The sequence below is a fragment of the Malania oleifera genome, chromosome 11 (genome assembly GCF_029873635.1).
Source record: "Malania oleifera isolate guangnan ecotype guangnan chromosome 11, ASM2987363v1, whole genome shotgun sequence".
Taxonomy (NCBI): domain Eukaryota; kingdom Viridiplantae; phylum Streptophyta; class Magnoliopsida; order Santalales; family Ximeniaceae; genus Malania; species Malania oleifera.
In genome coordinates, this window is record NC_080427.1 from 583,116 (window position 1) to 605,458 (window position 22,343).

General features: G+C 37.1%; 1 non-coding gene across 1 annotated transcript; it reads right to left on the reverse strand.

Moving 5' to 3' along the window:
- Positions 1–804: 804 nt before the first annotated feature.
- LOC131143553 (small nucleolar RNA R71) lies at positions 805–910 on the reverse strand. The gene has a single exon (XR_009133540.1). It is a non-coding gene; the product is annotated as a small nucleolar RNA R71 (small nucleolar RNA).
- Positions 911–22,343: the final 21,433 nt, after the last annotated feature.

Here is a 22,343-nt window from a genome sequence, read left to right on the forward strand (position 1 = left end):
GACTTTCTTAAACTTAAAATATTATAAGCACTCTAAGTCTTCATGCTTGTCTTTCCTTGAGTCCATTTTGACTTTAAGCTTTAATATACTTTAAGCTTCATCAAATTTATCTATCTTTGAATCCAAGCTTCAATATCCTTTAAGCTTTCATTTGATTTTCCTTAAGTATAAGCTTTTGCTTTCAATAAGGCTTATGAGCACTTTGATTTTGAACTCATACGCATGATTTCCTGAAACATCATCACTTAACCAAAACATGTTAAGTTTCCTTTATTTGTTATCATCAAAATAAGATTCATAAGCCTTGTTAGGCCAACACTACCTCTAATCCTAAGATTGTAGAGTCATCTGTACTGAAACGCATGGCTGAATGACCACCGGTTCTTGCTAAACAAATCTTAGAACCTCAAGCTCCTTGCCTACTTGTGGTAGAGGAGAAGCCATTTCAGTTGCTTAGGGACTACTTTGTACCTAATGCATACACCTTGCTATCTTGCATTCAGTTCCCGGATGTCCAGGTGGCGCAATTTGAGATTAATACTTCTATCATCTCGATGCTGCTCAACTTTCATGGGAGTTCTACAGAAAATCCTTACCAGCATCTAGATGAATTCTTTGAAATCTGCTCCACCATCTGTATGCCTAATTTTAGTGATGACGCTCTCTATCTTAGGTTCTTTCCATTCTCTATGAAGGATAAAGCCAAATATTGGCTGACATCCTTAGAATTGAATTCGGTGGCCAACTGGGCCACCATGCAACATGAATTCTTGAAAAAGTATTTCCTAATTGTGAAGATGACTCAGCTTTAGAGGGCCATCACGAGCTTCTCCCTGATGGATGGGGAACTCTTTTTCAAGACTTGGGAATGCTTTAGGGATCTACTCCATAAATGCCCACATCATGAGGTCCCCAAGTGGCAATTAGTTCAAACCTTTTACGAAGAGTTAGCCAAGAGAGATAGGTTAATGGTTGATGCATCGTGTGGAGGTACTTTCCTCACCAAGCATGAGAGTGAGGCATAGGTTCTCTTTGAGAACTTGGCTGAAAACTCTCAGAAGCATATGGTCACTACTTGTAGACCCCCCAATCCATCCACTTCTAAACCTAAGGGAATTTATGGGTTTACCTAAGACCAAGACTTAGCACCCACTCTACACAGTATATTTAAAAATCTAGATCAATGCTTGTCCTTAAGGTAACCACAGCAACTACAAGCTTGTGCAGAGGTGTGTGCAATCTGCTCTGACCCTTCGCACTCTTATTATAATTGTCCACATGTGTCTTCCTAGCCTAAGCTTGTATAGGATGAAGTGAAGGCAACCCACAACTATAATGATAGGCCGTCAAACGACCCCTATTCAAATACATACAACCCTAGGTGGAAACAACATCCCAATTTCTCCTGGAGGCAACAAGCTCCGGGTTTTCAATCCCAAAGACCTCCGCAAGCTTCAGATGCTCAACCCTCTTACCCTTATAACTCTCAGAATCATCCCATGTCTGCCCCTAGACCTTCATCATTTCAGCAGCCACCTACTCCTTAACCAAAATACGATTCTTTCTAAGAGACGGTGTTGAAAGCCTTTAAAAGCATTGAGGCTAATCGTCAAATAGATGAGAAACTTCTTCATTCTGACTCCTAGTCCAACATGAAACTAGAAGCCGCTATGGGGCAACTAACTGCTACGTTGAGTTGGATAGATGAGAGTAAGTTACCAAGTCAGCCAGTAGTGAACCCTAAGGGATAATATGGGGTAGAATGTGAACCAGGCGCTGAGCCTTCATCATATCATGAGCAGACCCAGATTGTATCTACTCTTTAGAATAATAAGATTAAAAATATTAAGGATGAGGAGGACTTAAGCAAGGGAAAGGATGAGGAAGAAAATAGGGTGGTACCCAATGTTGATTCTTGCACCCTATCTTCCTCTAGTTTAGTACCTAAACCCCTTAATTCCACACCTATAACTAGAAGGGCTAGACCTCACTTCACCCCTCACAGGGCCTTTCATGTCCTGCCAATAGCACATTCTACAATTCCTCCTACACCTTTTATATTTAGGAAAGAGGCATCCACTGAGTCCATCTGGGATATGTTTAAACAAGTAAGGGTTGACAAGCCTCTCCTAGATGGTATCAAGCAATCACCTACGTTCGTAGAGTTCCTTAAGGACTTGCCAACACAGGAACAAGAGTCAAGGGGCATATGGACTGTTTAGTTAAGTAGACCTAGCACACGAGCTCAACGATATTAGGACACCTCGTTCCTAAGCTAAAAGATTCTGGCTCACCCACAATTTCATGTGTAATTGGCAATCATCCATTAATGGGGCTCTTTTAGATTATCGGCAAGCATGAACATCCTTCCGTACTTGGCGTACCAGCACCTTAACCTCAGGAAGCTACAACCCACCTCAATAATATTGTGTCTTACTGATCGATCCCTTAAGAAACCCCAGGGTGTGGTAGAGGATGCAGCAGTCAAGGTGGAAGAATTTCATTACTTGGTCAATTTCATTATCCTAGACGTGGAGTCTTCCACGAATCTGATCCCTATCCTTCTGGGATGACCATTCCTAGCCACCGCTAATGCTTGCATTCAATTTAGGACATGGATTATGGATATTTCATGGGGCCACAAACAACTTAGGCTGAACATATTTAATGCTCCCCAACACACACTTAAATCCATCCAAGCTGTGGAAAATGACTTGATTGATACAATTGTTGGGGAAGAGGCCCCCTCACTTCTATGAAGGGACCCTTTGGATACTGTACTTCAGCCTGAGTACCCCTCCATTATAGAACTAGGAGATCTTTATGAGCACACTTCTGCAAGTCATGATTTGGTCTTTAGTCCTGAGAATAAGTTGGGGGGTATGCAACACTAGGTGTGACGAGCAAAGGGGTGAGTCCAATGTCACCTTCGAACCAAATTGAGTGTGATGTGAGCATTACTGTGTCTAGCTAAAGAGAGTAGACTTAGTGCTTCCGGGGGGGGCAACCCGAGAATCTTTCTTTATTTTTGAGTTCTTAGATTAGGGTAATTAAGGTTTAGAGTCATTAGAGTAAACTTTAGGAAAAGTTCGGGGTGCGACTTTAGGGGCGACCAGCACGCATATAGCCAACCTAGTCCAGTCCCTAAACTATGCTGAGCTCTGAATATACTGATAGGATCGACTATGGATGCGACTAACACTAATTTGGCAAGTGACCTAGTTGCCAATTGATGGCCCTTTTCTCAAAAATCTAAAGTTCGACCAGCACAAGAGCAATTGCAACATGGTTGGGATGGCCAAGATTCTTTGAAAACCCTACTTCATCCCTGACTCTTCATGCCCTGCCTTCTCCACAGTCCTTCGACCTGGTCGCCTACCCTATTTTGTCACTCTCACTCGCCACAATGTCTTCTCCACTTATCCCAGGGCAAGGGTCATCCTCGAACTCTTCTCCGGACTCATCCCAAGCCTCGTCCCAACCTCTTACTCGATGACTCTAGCTTCGTGTCCTGCCAAGACGAGGTTCATCATCCCTAGGTCGGCCATCCTCAGAGATGCAAGGTGAGGCTACATACATGGTAAGAGCACCGTGACGACGGCTATACCAACTGTCGTGAAGGGGGTTGGCTCCATGACTAAGTAGTTTGGCACAACCCCTGAGGATGTCATAGGCATCGACGAAGGACTCGTAGATGCCTTCATCTATTGCACGACCCTCAAGGTCCTCCTCTGAGCTTCATGAGGTCTGATTTCCTCACCCACTACCATTCCAAATTTTTCATCATACCATTCCATATATTCCCTTTTCAGAAGTCAGTCATTACCCCACCATAGGGCCTCCGATACCTAGGCTTGACCTACAACCACTACCGTATCCCTTCCCATCATATCAGTTACTCCCACGACCTGCCCTGTCTGACCATCCAATGCCACTCTGAGCTCTCCAGCCGTTTTACCCACACCCTCCTCTTTCCCCCAATCAGTTTCAGTACCTAAAAGAAATGGCGCCAGCCCGACACTGCTTTAGCCAAGCCATTGCTACTTTCATCCACTTCAGCTTCTAACTCCAACTCCTAGCCATAGTTTCATTCTTGTACTATGCCTCTACGGCACCCTTGTGTTGTTTTTATTTTCTTTTCTTTCCTTACACCATGTTTTTGGATTGTTAGTTTAGTTGCTTGCGTCGCTACCAACTGATTGCAATGACGTTCTACAAATTAATGAAAATTTTACATGGTGTTTTTAGCTTACCTATATTTTGTGCTATTGTGTATTCTTGCATGATTGTTGTTTCTGGGTGACATGTTATATCTGATGCAAGTACACCCATTGATCTTCATGGCACCATGCAGTGTTTTCACCCATGCACACCTAGGCTCTACTTCTTTCCACACTTTAGTGTGGACACTAAAGTTCTAAGTTGGGGGTAGGGGGTAGCACACTGCATAGCACATTTCATGCACAAAAATGACAAAATTGACAAAATTGTAAATTTTCTCGCTGAATAAAACTTAATTCATGTCATGCTGACATATAGTATACCATCTACATACACCTATATAACCTATTGTTACATGCATAGGTTTTTCAATGATATGATTTTATTATGCTCACTAAAAAAGTAGTGAGCCATTAGTGCGTAGTTTCACAAGATATAGCCTATTTACTACTCTAGGAGGAACGACTAGTGATTCATTTGTGTTAATATTGTTGTGTAAACTCTTGTATTCACATGGTATTTCATAAGGTAAAGAACACACTTACACGTGTTTTGTGGCACTTAGGGTTCTTCGAGAACACTGAGAGAACACTTGTGGCAACTATGAGCCCTTGTGAGGTAGTGTTAAGTCTGTTTGCTCATTTCTAGAGTTTTTTACATCAAACTCTAAGTTTTTAAAACTCAACTTTCCTCCTTTTTTTGGATATACCTTACTTACAAGTCTTTGTTCTTGCACTTACTAGCCTAGAGGTGACATCTAGTGGGGAAACATAAACCTAGGTCTTGTAGCTTACTCAAGACGTGCAAATTGAGCCACCCTTAGAAATAGACTTAGTTTATGGACCCCTTTTTGAGCTTAAAGTTCCATTTGTGATATGAAGACATAAAAAGTTGTGAAAATTGTTTTACTTGACCATGAAAGAAAAATGATAAAAATAATGAGTAGAAGAGAAAGAAAAGGAAATGACAAATATGTAGAATACTCACTCTATATATGAAAAGGTCAAGCTAGGGACACAACACATGATTTTACAAGACTCTTCAATTTTCTGAAGCATGAGTTGTATTCATGCCTAGTTTATGAATAGATCAATCTAGGGTGGTCTTGATTGGATGTGGAGAGTAGGTGAGAAGACGTTGGGGTGAAGAACCCGACACCTCATAATAGGTTGGATCCCACTTTCATGAGACTAGTCTACTCCATGCTTAACGTCAATTCTTCAAAATATGTGGGATGTTTGATCATGACACTATTCCTCACATATGAGAGTGAATCCATTTTCTTAAGTATTTTTTAGAGTATACCAGTGAGGCTGAGTCAAGACAACTGTTTTGTAGGTGTCCAAAGATATCCTAGGTGTGACAAATCATGCACTTTACATGTGCCTTGTAATATAACCTATTTATACTTGAGATTACATGGTAATATTAGCTGTGATTGCAATTGCAAGTTGATTCTCTATGAGTTATGGCTATATATTGTTGAAAATTGCATGGATCAATTGCTGCGGAGTGTGTGTATAATGGAGTCATGATGGAAAGGCCTGGATATAATCATGATATATTCTTGTATGTACGATGGTATAAATTTTGTTGCATGCGACCTTATTTCATGATTGACTGAGCTAGTGCTTATGGGTATCGCCCTGGAAATCCTCACGAGACTAGAACTCATCCACTAGGATTAACCTAGGGGTTTAAAGCCTTATTTCATATGGTAAATGCAACCATGTTTCCCATGAAAGAGGATGAAAACCAAGGTGTAGACCCAAAAGAGGGGGGGGGTGAATTGGGTTTAAAAATTTTCTTTTAATTCTTTTTGTGAATCCTTAACCTTTTTTACTTCTTTTAATAAATACTTGACTTCTTGTTGATTTATCCAATACATGACAAATACTTAAGTATTTATACAATTCACAGCCACACAATTAGTTAATCAATCAAGTTACCAATCAATCAACCAAACCAATCGACCCAAAAAATTTAGTATTTAGCTTTCAGCTTTTGTTAACAGCCCTGTGCATATGAAATTTTATGCATGCCCTGTAGAGAATGAAATTGATTCTTCAATGCAAACCACAACTCAAATTCGAAACAACTCAGAATTTAAATAAATTCTTAGTTAATTTATCTTTGGGTGTTAACCAATCAACGTACTCCTTTGAGGTTTACGCAAAGTATTGATCAACCAACGTACTCCCTTTCAGTTTCCGCAAAGTATTGATCCACACAGTTTATATATGCTGAAAATAAAGAGAGTACGGGAAATAGAGTGAGACCTAGTTTTTACGAGGTTCGGCTTATCCCCGGCCTACGTCCTTGCCTTTGGCAAACCGACAAAAGATTCCACTAAACCAGTTCCTTTCTAGGCGAAACAACATCGTTACACACTCCTTCAATAGGCTAGAGCCTGCCTCTCAAAGCGATACCCCACGCTTGGTCACTCCTTCAATAGGCTAGAGTAGTCACCTCTCCAAGTGATATCCCCTCACTTTGTCCAACGACCCAAATACCTTGGACTCATCACAATCTACAAAAGAATCAACAAATAGATGTGTACAAGAAATACTCTCAAAAAGAGCAAGTTAGTACAAGTTCATCACTATATACTTCAATGTAAAATATCAAAAGAATTTAGATTTAAGCTCAAGAAATTTATCACTGATTTCCTTCTCTTGAATAGAATCAAGAACTTGGTTTGTTTGCCTTAGAGAAGTTGTAATAAACTCAGAAATCACTCAGTTAATTCGCAGCAATTCAGAGCACAAAGCAGTAGCAAGAGATCTTGAGAGAGAGAGAGAGAGAGAGAGAGAGAGAGAGAGCTTTGAGAGATTATTCAATTCTTAGTAAGTTTGATTTTCATAAACCATGTATTTATAGGCTTAGAAATACTCTCATTCATGCTGCACAAGTTTACTTGGAGTGTCCCCTAAGGTTTTAGAAAGATTGGGCCACAAGAAGTTTAAATTTGAAATTAGAATATTTTAAAAAATTTGACCATTAATAGTGTTAAGTCGTCTAGGCCTTCGGGTTCAGTCGTCTGAATAGTTCAAAAACACTAAAGAATTTGAACTGATACAGGGTCAGTCATCTAAAGATCCTGTTCAGACGTCTGAGGTGACACTTCAATCATCTGAGGATCCAGTTCAGACGTCTAAAGGTATACTACCTCTTCAGAATCTGTTCAGGAAATTCTTCAGCCCTCTAAATAAAATCTTCAGTCGTCTGAGGAAATTCTTCAAACGTCTGAAGTGAACCTTCAGTAGTCTGGACAGACAAAAAAAATATGTTTTTCAGTTTATTTTTCAAACACTCCTTCTTCGCTTTAATTACTTATTAAAACATTTTCCGAGGTTTTGAAAATTAGGTCTCTAAGTCCATAATACCCCTAATGAGCTTCAAAATATTTTTTCATGGTATTTTAATATGAAGTACTTACATTGAATATCCTAAAGCCCTACACTCTAAGCTTGAAGTCTTCCATGATATGGTCACTTTGAGTTTCCTTGGACTTTAGCTTGAGTCAACTTTAGATTTCTCATCCTTTGATCATTTTGGTGTTGCTTTGAGCTTCCTTTGGATCCCTTTAAGTACTTCAATAACTTTAAGCTTTTAGCACATTCTCTTTAATATCAACACTCTCATGATCTTCAAGATTTAATAGATATCATCTTTGCATCCATGCTTTAACTTTTCTTTGTGAACATTTTACTTTGTATTCTCATTCTTAAATCCTGAAATATCATTCCTCAACCAAATATGTTAAGTTTCACTTGTTTGTTAGCATCAAAACAGGACGTTAAGCCTTGTAAGGCCAACAGAGGAGGTAGATAGGATTTGGTAGTTTTCTTAGTTTTTGCTTTGCTCGGGGACTAGCAAAGTGTAAGTTGGGGGTTGTGATGAGTCCCTAAAATACATGATTTTTTACCCTCATTAACCTTTGTTTATCATGGTTTTATTATGTAATTACTCAGAATTATCATTATTTGTAGCTATGCAAGGTTTGTTCATCTTTTTCGAGAAAAATAGGTTAAGACCAAGGAATTAGGCGTATAAGAAGCTAAAGGAGAATTTGGAGACACACAAAGCTCAAGTTAGATACTCAGCCAAACTCCTGAAACTCCAAGTCATAAAAGGACAATAAGGCTTTGCTCAACCAAGTGGTGCGACAAGCAACATAAGGGGCGACTAAGTCTTTACTCACAGTTCCTAGGTTCAGACTGAGGAAGAAATGCTACAAGGATAGACCAAGTCCTCGACCAAGTGGCTCTCCAAGACGACCATGTTGAGATACTGAGATAGAACTGAGATCAGAGTTACCAAGAGCCTTGACGAAGTGCTCGACCAGAGAGACCATGAAGGGCGACTATGTCGAGTACCTGAGATTCCCTAAAGTTCAAGATCCTACAAGCCTTGACCATTAACTCGACTAGCAAGACCTCATGGTGCGACTAGGTTAACAATGCTGATGATTCAAATCCTTGTTTTCCTGGGAGAATCAACTAGGGTATGGTTAAGGAAAGCACAGGGGTGACTTGGTCGAGAGTAATGATCTTCCGCACGAGATTTGTTGCAAACTTTTTAAAACTGAAAATCAAACCTTGTAAACCCTAAAGCCTATAAATAATCGCTTCAAAGATGAGCTCTGGGTTCCTTTTTGGCCTCTCTTAGGTTAGTGATAGACTTAATATGTCATTAAGAGCCAAGTTAGATTTGGAGTAGCATAGTTTTCAATTCCTATTTCAGTGTGTGCATGAAGTGTTCGACAGCCTGTGGCAACCAGCGGTGTTCATGTGCTATCTGTGTATATTATATGATCACTCTCTTGTACCTTCTGGCGTTAGTGATAGATGTTTTGAATACTAAATGGATGATCTTTTTATTTGCTTTCTCTTTTACTACTTTCCATTTACTTGTTGTGTGTTTGATGAAAGATTACAAATAAGGATATGCACTACTATGTATCAGTCAGAGAAAAATAGTTGGCTACAAAACCGCGGAGGTGTTTGTTATCATTGAGACACGGTATACTCTAGTTCCCGACCATGCTTCGTACGGTTGGTGCACCCCTACTACCATGTGCCCTCGATCGCCCCTCTCCTGCTTTGGCCTGATTGGGTTAGTACTTCTATCGAAGTCTGAAGGAGCTTAGTTAGAGGCATGGCATCCAGCGTCTAATTCAAAACCCAGCATTACTTTGTAGGACTAGGGTAACATAGATTTATTTGCTTTCATTTAAATTGCTTTCCAGTAGATTGTTAGAATACATCCATTGAAAAGTACCATACTTTACTTCTCTTTTGTACAAGGCTATAGTAAACGAATTTGGAAGTAGCTTAATAAATGCGCTTTAAGTGTCCGTGAATTGACGCCCGACTTACCCACTTTCTACTAAACTTGGGATTAGTTACGCTATATGGATTTTGTTTTTGGTAGTTAAGGACCCAAGCCTTGGGGAGCCTACCAATGAAGGCAATATAAAGTTTATTATTTGTCTCTGTTGGCCATGAAAAAAAAGGGAAAAAAAAAAAAACAAAGAAAAGAAAACTAGTGAGTGGAAAAGAAAGAAAAGGATAAAATGATGGAAAAATTATAGATGTCTGCTCCAAAAACAAAATAAAGAATAAAAAGTTTATGAAAAGAGAATGGCCAAGCTAGGGATACAACACTCTGAGCAAGTATCACGTCTCTTCGGGTGTTCTAATGCTTATAGATGGATCAACGCGTGGTTTGTGAATTATCAATCTAGGGTGATCTTGGTAGGATGTGGCGAGTAGATGAGAAAGCGCTAGGGTGAAGGACCTAACACCTCGGTATTAGGCCGGATCCCATTCTCCTGAGACTAGTTCGCTCCATTTTCTTCATCGGTTCTTATATGTACGTGGCATGTTTGACCATACATGTTTTTCCTCACATACGAGAGTAACCCCATTTTCATGAGTATTTTTGAGAGCATACTGGTGAGGTTGAGTTAAGACAACCATTCTGTAGGTGTACGAGGATTATCCGAATGAAATGAGTCATTCACTTTACACGTGCGTTGCGATGATGCTTGTTTGTACTGATATTTATATGATGATATTAACTCTAAAATTAATCAGTTGCTAATTGATTCTCTAATGTTTATGATTTCTGAATGGCTATATCTCATTAAGGCATGTATGGGTGATTTTCTTTGAAGTTGTCTTTACAATAGAGGTACTGGTAGAGAGGTATGTTTATAATGATATTATATGTTTGTATGTGAAGTAGTATGGTTGTGTTACTTGTTTGAGCTTAATTGTTCACTAGGGCCACCTAGGGGTTCAAAGCCTTATTGCATACTATAAATGCAATCACATTTCCCGTGAAAAAGGAGGTAGTTAGGAATTTGTTTCTCTTTTGTAGGTTTTTCTTAGTTTTCTTTGCTTGAGGATTAGCAAAGTGTAAGTTGGGGATTGTGATGTGTTCCTAAAATATGCTTATTTATGCCCCCATTTACCTATATAATGTCTCTATTTACTCTTTCATTATCACTTCTTATCATTGTTCAGAGTTACACGTGCTATCTTTGACGTTTCAGGAAATCAAAGCTTAAATTGAAAAGTTAAGCAGTGCAAGGAGTCAGTGCAGCAACTTGGAAGCACAAGGTTTGACCAAGTGTTTGACCAAGTCTCCATGGCTTGGATTCAACTAAAGCAGAATTTCCCTAATTGACCATGTGATGCAACCAAGCAGTCGCAAGGGACAACCAGGTCTAGCTTGAAGACTCCAGAGTGTTAATTAACAGCAAGTTCACATAATGCCTTGACTAGGATGTGACCAGGGGACCTTGGACATATGACCTGGTCGAAGATGCCATCAACTGAAATTGAAGATTTTCCATAATGTCTTGACCAGGGCGCAACGAGGAGACCTTAGTAGTGCGACCAGGTCAGCTTCAGATATCTACTTCGCAAAATTTCTGCAAATTGTTTCCTTATTTGAATTTGATGGCGTGTTAACCCTAAAGGGTATAAAATTAAGCTTCGAAGAGATAATTATGGGTCTTTTGGAGGCCGATTAGCCTAGTTCTTTTTAGTTCCTATAGTTTTAGCCATCGAGCATTGTATTGATTTTTGTTTTTACGTTTTGAATTGTAGAGTTTTAAGTTTCATTCTTGCTTTGTGTTTTGACTCTGAATTTCAATAAAAGTTATGTTTACATTCATGTTTTCCATCCTACCTTTATGTTTGATTGCTTGCATGATGAGTAGCTAATTCATTCAATTCTTTGGTTATGATGAAACCCTAAGCTAGAATCGCATAGCTAGGATTTAGTCGATTTTGCATAATAGGGATTGATGGCTAGAAAGGAATATGTGTTCGCTATATAGGGTATACCAAGTTCTCTCGATCGTGCTCCTTTATTTTCAAATAATAAAAAAAAGATATAAACGTGGCGACTCCGCTTTTTAGTCATTTGTGTCATCTTAGCAGAGTCTTTGTTTTCTTTAGTTTTTTTTTTTTTCTTGTTTGGGGATCTTTATGCAACTCCTATTTCTTAGTACCCTAGAAAGAATCTTGTGTCTACATCCCATTTAGGTTTTTTCTCATTTATGTTGTTTCTAACCATTCTAGCTTTTTCTAGAATTTTTAATTTCCTTAATTTTAGTAAATAAAAAAAATTAAAAAAAAATAAATTCATTATTTAAAATAAGACATAAAAGTATAAATAAAAATTAATTTAATTTGGGCCTGCTAGCACATGGATTCCCATGCACACGTGCGTCTGTGCATGCATTTGGTTTACAGACATCATTTAAATTGGTCAAAAAATTGGCATATGCATGCACACACCAGCACATAGCATACATCCGCTCATTCCTAATCTTCTCAAAACGATGTCATTATATTAGGCCTTCCATTACAATTGTTTTATTTTTTAAAGGGTTTTAATGAATTTTAAAAAAAAAATTACATCAAATGCTGCCATTTTAATTGGAATTAACTAGCTGCACCATTTATCAATAACTTCACCTTTTGCATAGACCTTCCATTTTTCCTTAAACCAGTATCACCCTCATATCATCTTGTGCTATTTTTTCCTATTGGTTTTGACAATCTTGTATTTTCTTGTCCAAGTGTCATCACAAGTTGAGAAAAACATCAATTGATATACTAATAGTTTGAGCTCAAATCCGAACTTATGTTAGGCAAGGTACTTGAACTTGAGGGTTGAAGTTTTGACTGTGAAGTTATGGTGTGAAATCTATGATTGAATCCATTAAATATCTTATTATTATGTTGTGATGAGGTGTTGACACTAGATTCTTGTTCGGGGTGCGCCGACATATTGGAATTTATATGCATGGTGATCCCTAAACAAGATAGTTAAATAGAGGTGGAATAGACTCGAGAAAATCCTAAAAGATAGAAAATGTTGAGTCACCACCTTTGTTATTTTTTTTAAAAGGAAAACAAAGGAAAAACCCCTAAAGTAGTCTATGGTCCATAGAAATTGGATTCAAGAGTACAATTATGTGTAGAGAAGGTGGTAGACCAACCATTATAAAGGGGATTAACCATCTAATACCCTACAACACCCATTCGGAGAATGGTTACCATTTTATGTGTGTGTCCTCATTACGAAATAAAAATGAATAGGAATAAAGGAAAGAAAATCCCCTTTTGATCATTCAGTGAAGAATCACCGTCCAAGTGTCAAACACCACGGCAAAAAGCCCTAACATACTCTTGTTAAAAAGGGGGCTTTGACCTCTGAACCCTAATTTTGAAGAAAACATGATGATGATGATGATGATGATTGTTGACCTTATAAGGCTTAACATCTTGTTTTGATGCTAACAAACAAGTAGAACTTAACATGCTTTGTTTAATTGATGTATTTTCAAAACTCAATGATGAATGCAAGGTTAAAGAATTCATGAAAAAGAAGGATGATCAATATGAAGCTTAAAGCATGGATTCAAAAATGGATTTAAAGATAAAGCTTGAAGATCATGAGAGCATGAGTATTAAATATAACTTGATGAAAGCTCAAAGAAAGATGAAGCAAGCATAAAGACCTCAAGAAATTCAAGAATTGAAAATTTGAAAGAGTTTATAGGAAATTTCATGTAAGTACTTCAAATAATTTCAATATGGATGCATGAAGCTCTTATGTTAATTTATTAAACCTAGATACCTCTTAACATACTTGAAAAATATTTTTATAAGGTCAAAAATTATTTCAAAAAGGTTAGAATCATTTTTGGAATGAAAAGCACCAAAAAGAGGATTTTCTAAATGCTCTTAATTTTTCTACATCTACATTGAGGTGCATTTTTCTCTATCAAAAACTCTTTATTTTAAAAAGTTTTTCAACATGAAAGTTGTAGGCTTTTCTCTTAGATTTCATTTCAAACTAAGATCCTCAAATTTGGAGTTACATAAAAAAAATTTATGACCAAAATACTGAAGGGTGCTCGAAGTTAACAGCAGTATTGTGTCCCACCAGTAGACTGCCTGAACCATGACAGGCACCTAGGTCGTCAAGTTAGGTGACTAACTATGTCCTGGAAGGCGACTGCCACCCTACTGCCCCTACTACCCCTTTAAAAATAACATGGCAGGCGACTACCACTCGAACAGAATTTTAAAAAACTCAACGAAAACATTTTTTAAATGGTTTGCTTGGGGCTCAAACTTTGTAAAAACTTGGGGAATACTCCAAGACACTTGAGGATCAAGTTACATACTTTTTAAAGTCTATAACTAGGCCTCAAAATCATTGAATCAATACACCAAGAATTCAAGTTCAATAAAAAATTCAAAATCTCTCTCAATTGCTCTCAAATTCTCAAGGCTCTCTTTTGCTCTCAACTTGCATGAATTCAACTGAGTTTTTGTTGATCTTCTTCCACTGGAATTGTGCTACAAATTATAAATCTTTCAATCATTGAAAGAGTTAATCGGTGATATAATTCATTGAGCTTCAAGTTAATTTCCATGTTGTTATTTACTTTGAAGTATATTATAGTTCTGAATTGTTGTACTAATCAGCTCTTTGAGGAGCAAATTCTTTGTACACAAATATTTGATTTGTATCTTGTATATTGATGATCCCAAGGGTTGTTTGGATCGTTGGCTAAGCAAGAGGATATTTTTTAGAGAGGCGGGCCCTAGCCTAGTTAAGGAGTGACCGAATGAGGGGACATCATTTGGAGAAGGTGGGCTCTAGCCTTAACCAAGGAGTGTTGTAAAAGTATTGTTCCACCCGTTACAGGAACAGGTTTAGCGAATACTTTGGTGGTTTTCCAAAGGCGAGGACGTAGGCTGGGTATAAGTCGAACCTCGTAAAAATCCCCGTCTCACTCTCTCTTTCCCTTACTCTCTATTTGCAGCATATTTAAATTGCGTGGATGGTTTAATTGATAATCATATATACTACGTAATATAGAAATCAAGTAAACTTGAAGTCTAATTTTGATTTGGGTTGCGAAAACCGAAAGGGAGTACGTTGGTTATACCATATCTTGCGGAAACCATACGGGAGTACGTTACTTGGTTAACAGCCCAAGGATAAATTAATCGAGAGTTTAGTTAAGTTCTCAATATTGAGAAGAGTGTAGATATTGTGTTGATTGGATGTTAAATTGCACATCATATTGAAGAAGCAAAACCATCAATATAGGACTTTATATCAGTAAGTACAAATTTCATATATACAGGGCTTATATAAACAAACAAACAATTTTAAGTGCTTACATTGCCAAAGTGGTGTATGTGTTAATTTTGGTTTGGTTGTTTAGTTTTAATTTATGATTGAATGATTGGCTTGGCTATTTGGCTGAATGATTGATTACTTGTTTGACTAAGCAATAGTATTGTTGATTGATTGAATTAAAAGAATCTAAGTTCTTTTGTGATTAAAGAGTTAAACAAACAAGTCAAGAATAGTTTAAAAGAAATAAAAGAAGTTTAAGAATTCTCAAAAGGAATTAAAAGAAAGTTTTAAAATCCAATTCACCCCACCTCTTGGGACTACACCTTGCTTTTCAATTGGTATCAGAGTGGGGTTATAAAAAATCTTAATTAGTAGCTATAAAAAGATTCTAATGCCTTACTTAGGCATAACTCCCTTTGGAGAAGGACAATCTTCAATTAGGCCACCAATCTTTTGTGAACACAACTATACATTATAGAAAAAGAGAATGCAAATATACCTTCAAACCATGGATTGGAAAGCTTGGGAGGTTGTCACAGATGGTGATCTAATTCCTACCACATTAGTAGATGGAAAACAAATACCTAAGGAAAAGAAAGACATGACTGAAAAAGATTATAAAATGTTGCAAATAAACTCTAGTGCAATGAATGCTCTATATTGTGCTTTAGATGCCAATGAACTTAATATAATGGCTTGTAAATCTTCTAAGGAGATATGGGACAAATTAGAAGTAACATATGAAGGACCTATAGATGTTAGGGATAATAGGATCAATATGCTTACAAGTGAATATGAAGCCTTTAGGATGAACCCGGATGAATCCATAACTAATATGTTCACTAGGTTCACTCACATAATAAATTCCTTAAATGCCTTAGGAAAAACCTACACTACCTATGAAATGATTAGAAAAATTCTTAGAGGGCTGCCAACTATATGGGAACCAAAAGCCACTGCCATAACTGAAGGAAGAAATCTGAAAAACACTTCCTTAGATGAGTTAATAGGTTCTCTACTTACATATGAAATGGCAATGAATGAAAAGAATGGAAAAGCCAAAACCCAAGATTCAATAGCCTTTAAAGTCTTAAAAGACAACTCAAGTAGTGAAGAAGAAATGGATGAAGATGAAGTAGCCTTCATATCTAAAAAGCTAGCAAGAATACTAAGAAGGAGGAACAAATTCAAGATAAATAATCAAAACTCCAAATCAGAAGAAGAAGTTAGCAAGAAATCAAAGAATAAAACTCCTATGTGCAATTCCAATAAAGTTGGACATGTAAAACCATAATGTCTGCTACTACTTAAGAAAGAGTCTAAGAAGAAAAAGAAAAAGGCCATGAAAGCCACTACTTGGGACAGTACAAGTAGTTCGGAAAATGAATTAAGTGACCAAGAGGTTGCTTATACGTACTTTATGGCTTGGGACGATGAGGAAAGCTCCTCATCTAAATCGTCAAATAATTCTTAAAGTGATGAATGCAATGATGAGTGTATGCCATCTTATGATGAATTACAAAATGATTTATTCAATGTACATAAGATGCTGATTAAAGTAACCAAACAAAATACATCATTGAAAAACAAGAATGAAGGAATAATGAAAGAACTAGAATCCCTTAGAACTGCTGAAAGAGAAAAGGATTCAAGAATCAAGAAAAAATAAAGTAAGAATGAAGCAATGAAAAAAGAGTTAGAAGCCAAAGATCTTGCTGAAAAAGAAAAAGACTTGAAAATCAAAGAATTAGAAAGTAAGAATGAAAAAATGATAGAAGACCTACGATCCCTATCTTCTATAGAATATAAGAAAGATATATATATTTCTAAATTAGAGGATAAAGTAAGAAAATTATCTCTAAAATTAGAGAAATCACTAAAGAAAGTTGATGGCAAGAAAGACAAAGATAAATGTCGACTCCGTTCACCCATATAGGTTTAATGGAGAGCACACACCTCGTGCCTAGGGTTGATGTTGGTCTAAAATGGCTTTCGAATCTTGTTCTGATGATAAAAAATGAAGGTTGATTTAACATATTGTTGTTAAGTGATGTTGTTTCAAGAATGCTTAGTTGACAAAAGTTCAAAATATCAAAGGAAATGCAAGTTCAAGATCACTAAGTACCAAAAGGCCACACTTATCTACTGATCCAAAGGAAGCTCAAGTGAACCAAAATGATTCAAAGCATTCGGAAATCTAAAGCTAGCTCAAGCTCGAGTCAAAGAGGATTCAAAGCATTACTCATATGAAGACTTCAAAGCTTAGAGTGTTTAAAACTTTAGGATGAACTTTGTAAGTACGTCATATTCAAATATTATATGAAATGGTTTGAAGCTCATTAGGGTTTGTCTTAGACTTAGAGACCTTGTTTTTAAAATCCTGGAAAATGATTTTGTAAAGTAACAAACCAAGAAAGCTAAGTATTTTTGAAAATTGAATAGAAAAAATAGGAAATTTGTCTATTCAGGCGATTGAAGTCAAAGTTCAAGCACCTGAAGAATTTCCTCAAGCGACTGAAGAATAAGTTCAGACACCTAAAGAATTTCCTGATGAATTCTTATAGAGGTAGTGTACCCTCAAGCGATTGACCCTTGTCACCTTAGGCGCTTGACCCCGTTTCTAGTTCAAAATTTCATGTTTTAAAGAACCTTAGGCGACAGACCTCAACTCCTCGGGTGACTGAACACTGTTAATGACTATATTTTTTTTAAAGTTTAAAATTCAAAATTAAGTTTCTTGTGTCCCAAATTTTGTAAAAACGTGGGAAATACTCCAGGTAAACTTGGGCAACACGAATTAAGTTTTATGAGCCTATAAATACATGTTTTCATGAATTAAACATACACCAAGCAATTGAAAAATCTACTCTTAAGCTGAAAGCTTACTTACTCTCTCAAAGCTCTCTCTTGCTTAATCAATCAGTCTGAATTGCTGAGATTTTCTGAAGCATTGATCACTCTTCTCTAAGCTATACAATCTGAAATACTAATTTCCATCTAGAGAAGTGTTCCAATGATATTGTTCTTGAGCTTCAACTCTTTTTCATTCGGTATTTGTTATTGAAATATATAGATTTCAAGTGTACTAACCAGCTCTATCTGAGAGCATTCTTTGTACAAAAGAATTTGTTTTCTTGTTCTTGCTTCTTTGACGATTCATGTATTTGGATCATTGTAACCAAGCATGGGGTATCATTTGGGGAGGGGGCTCTACCTTAAAGGAGGATAGTAGTTGATTTTTTCTGCCCGGAAAGGAACAAGTTAATGGAACCCTTAGGTGGTCTTGCCTAAGGCGAGGACGTAGGCCGAGGATAAGTCGAACCTCATAAAAAATCTCGGTCTCACTCTCTCTACCCTTTTCTATTTAAATTTCATCATATATACAAATTGTGTTTCAAAGTGCAGGGTTGCTGAAACTGAGATTAAAGAAGACCTTTTAAATCTAAGAAAGTACGTTGGTTAATATTTTGCAAAAACCTTTAAGGGAGTACTTTGATTAACCGCTTGTAGAAATCTTGTTCAAAAGGAGTGCTTCAAAATCATACATAAAGGGCTATAAGCTAAATGTTGAAAATAAAGAAAGTGCCACAAGCTTTCATAAATTGATTAAGTATTGAATGATTGGTTGATTTTTTATTGGTTGGTTTATGATTGGTATTTGGTTTATGTTTAGATTATGGTTGATTTAAACTTAAGTCATTCTTGTGTGTTTGCTTAAATATATAAAAAGCTAAAAATCTATAAAAACACTTAAAGGAATTTTCATAAACCCAATTCACCCCCCCCCCCACCTCTTGGGATAACATCTTAACTTTCAATTGGTATCAGAGACAGGTTATAGAAAATCCTAATTAGAAGCTATATAAAGGTCAAAATGGCACACCTAGGTGTTTTCCCTTTTGCTGAAGGCCAATCATCTACTAGACCACCTATCTGTTGTTGTTTAAATTATACATTTTGGAAACAAAGAATGAGGACATATATATGTTCAACCCATGGATTGGGTATATTCAAACGTTTAAGTCTAGTGCAACGAGGCTCTGATACCAATTGATAGCTTTGGCGTATTCCCAAGAGCGGGGTGAATTGGGTATTTAAAAATTAATCCCCTAGGTTTAGCTAAACCAATAGCAGTATTCCACTACCTAGGGTCTATCTATGCAATTATAAACCCAATCATTCACAATAGTAAAATATAAACATTCATATTCTGGAATTTGAAATGCGGAAATTAAAAGCACGCACAAGAAATGTTATCGGGGTTCATCCAACTGTGCCTACATCCCCACCTCTAGTTTGCAAGCCCGAGGATTCCACTAATGCTCACTTAACGAGTGGAGCGGCACCTAATACAATCAGGTCAATTTGTACAGGGCTGACCTCAACCTACACCTTACCAAGATGGTACACCTAGCTTTCCAAACTGGGTCTAAGCCAATCTTGGACTATTCAACAGGACTAGTTTCCTTCTTCAGACCCATGCCTAGAGTACAACCAATGTGTATAAAATTTGTACATGAAAATACGCTTCTTAGACAAGTAGGTATGTGTACCAGTACAAATCAATATAATCAATGCACCTCAATGATGTAAGAACTATAAGCTCTGTGCTCTATGTGTGCAATCAACACTCAATATTATGGATATCAAATATGCATAAGAGTGTATAAACAAGGTTTTTTTTGAAACACAATATAAAATATTTCAATGCAAGCTTAGGGTTTCAAACATGCCAATCAGAGTATTCAAACAACCTCAAAAATATTTTCTCAAATGTATCTAGCACAAGAGTTGTTTGAAATCTAACTTTGCAAAATGATTTTTGCACACAAAAAATATAGGCTTAAGTTACTTGCAATGAAATTCAAGAACTACAACCTTCCAAGTCTTCCCACACAAGATTTATCAAGTTAAATTAGTGGAAGAACATGATGCTTTACTCTCGACAAAAATTAAACAATCAATATAGCAAATGAGAGTATGAGCAAATTAGAATGATGCACAAGCACACTAAATATACTCACAACACTTGAATGATCAAGGAAAATGAAGTTTTGAAGTGTATGAGTATTATAGGCTAAAGAAGGATTTTTGAATTTGAGAGAGTTTGGACCAAATCAATTTTGCTAATTCTTGCTAATTATGACAAATGAATGGGTATATATAGGCAAAGAGGATTTTTTGACCATTGGGGATATAATGGGTATAATTAAAATTGTTTCAAAAGTCATTAAGGAAAATTAACCCAATTTACCCTATTTAAAAATCAGTAAAAAATATTTTAACCCGCGAGGTTCGGGTTCCCAACCAGAGGTTCGGGTGCCCGAACAGACTCAGTCAAAAATCCAGTTTTTAGTGGTTCAGGTGCCTCAAGAGCGAGTTGGTCGGCCAAACAAAATTTAGTAGCATTTGTTCATTAGTTCCGGTGCCCAGCTCATAGTTCGGTTAACCGAACTTACCAATTCGCTCGCCTGAGCCCAATTTGAACATGTCGTTCGGTCACCTGAGTAGTTGAAAAGTGCCCTGACACAGGTTCGAGTGCCCAAGGATGATACGCTCAAAACAAGTTCAGGTGCCCAAACACAAAGTCAACATGTTGACTAGTTCAGTCGCCCGAGCCGTTTAACACGACCTGGGTTCAGTCGCCCGAACCCTCTCAATATTTTCTATTAAGTTCATTTATAGCCTGAATTGATTCCCATGATATAGTAAGTGATGTTGGGGACTTTCTTATGTGCAAGTTCTGGGACTTAGGGTCTTTTCTAAGGCCTTTTAAAGTATACCAAAAAAACTGGCGTTTCCCTAAGGTCTCTACGGTCTTTGAGCTTTAGTTCCTACATGCATGTCATGCATTAATTATTACAGACTGTTCCTAATTAGTATTACAGACCCAAATTATACAAAACATAAATTACAATGAATCTTCAGGGTCTTTAGACTTTGAGTCTTCATGTGCCATTAGTTGATCTGCTAATTATATACCTGCACATAAACTCTAAAGTCATCAAATACTAAGAGTATTTGTCATTATCAAAACCGAGTATGACCTATCACGTCAATAGATTGGAAAGCATGGAAGGTTGTCACACATGGTGACTACATTCCTACTAAACTAGTAGATGGCAAAGAAGTTCCTAAAGAAGAAAGAGACTTGACTGACAATGATTATAAAATGATGCAAGTAAACTCTAGTGTCATGAATGCACTATATTGTGCTTTAGATGTTAATGAGTTTAATAGAGTCATGGCATGTAAGTCAGCCAAAGAAATTTGGGACAAATTAGAAGTAACCTATAAAGGAACTATAGATGTTAGAGATAGTAGAATTTACATGCTCACAAGCGAGTATAAGGCTTTTAAGATGAATCTGGATGAAACCATCACTAATATGTACAAGCATGGGGTATCGCTTAAAGAGGAGGGCTTCATCCTTTAAGGAGTGTAACGGTTTTACTTTGCCTGATTAAAGGAGTAGGTTTAGTGGAATCCTTGTGGGGTTTGCCCAAGGCAAGGATTTAGGTAGGATTTGCTGAACCTCATTAAAAATTTTGTTTTTGCGGTCTCTCTCTCTCTCCCTTACTCTTTTATTTTCAAACACTTGTATATTTATACTTGATTTATTGTGGTTGTTGTGTATGAATTAAATATTTGCATATCATCAATATTTATGGTATTTGTGATTGTTTAGAAAGACCATAGATTTTTGTAATATTGGTTGCGATTTTAAAATAGGACACACTTAACCTAGGAATTTTTATATACCCATTTCACCCCCCCCCCTCTTGGGATTACACCATAACTATCAATTGGTATCAGAGCCTCATTGCAAAAGACTTAACCATTTTTGTTAAAGATCGCAATGGCTCAAGTTTGTGTATCCCTGTTTTGTAAGGGACAATGCTGTTAGAATTGGTGTATTCCCAAGAGGGGGGGTGAATTGGAATTTTAAAATTTTCTCCTAGGTTGAACTAGATGTTAGCAAAATGTTACAACCTAGGGTCTTTCTATGCAGTTCCAAAGACGCCGATAAACATAATATACGGAAATTTAAATCAAGTGCATCATTTACATAATAACATACATGTGCGGTAAATATAAAGTGCGGAAATATAAACAAACACACAATATGTTATTGGGGTTCGGCCAACTGTGCCTACGTCCCCGCCTCTAGCTCGCAAGTCCGAGGATTCCACTAATAGCTCACTTAAGGGTGGAGCGGCACCGATTACAACCAGGTCAATTACCACAAGGCTGACCTCAACCTTAACCAGGTCAATTAGCGGGGCTGACCTCAACCTACACGCCTTAACAGGATGGCGCACCTAGCTTTCCTAACCAGGTTTAAGCCAATTCGGGACTATTTCAAAGGGCTAGTCTCCCTCTTCAGGCCCGTGCTTGAAAATACAACAGTATTTGCAATCAAATAATATCGGTAC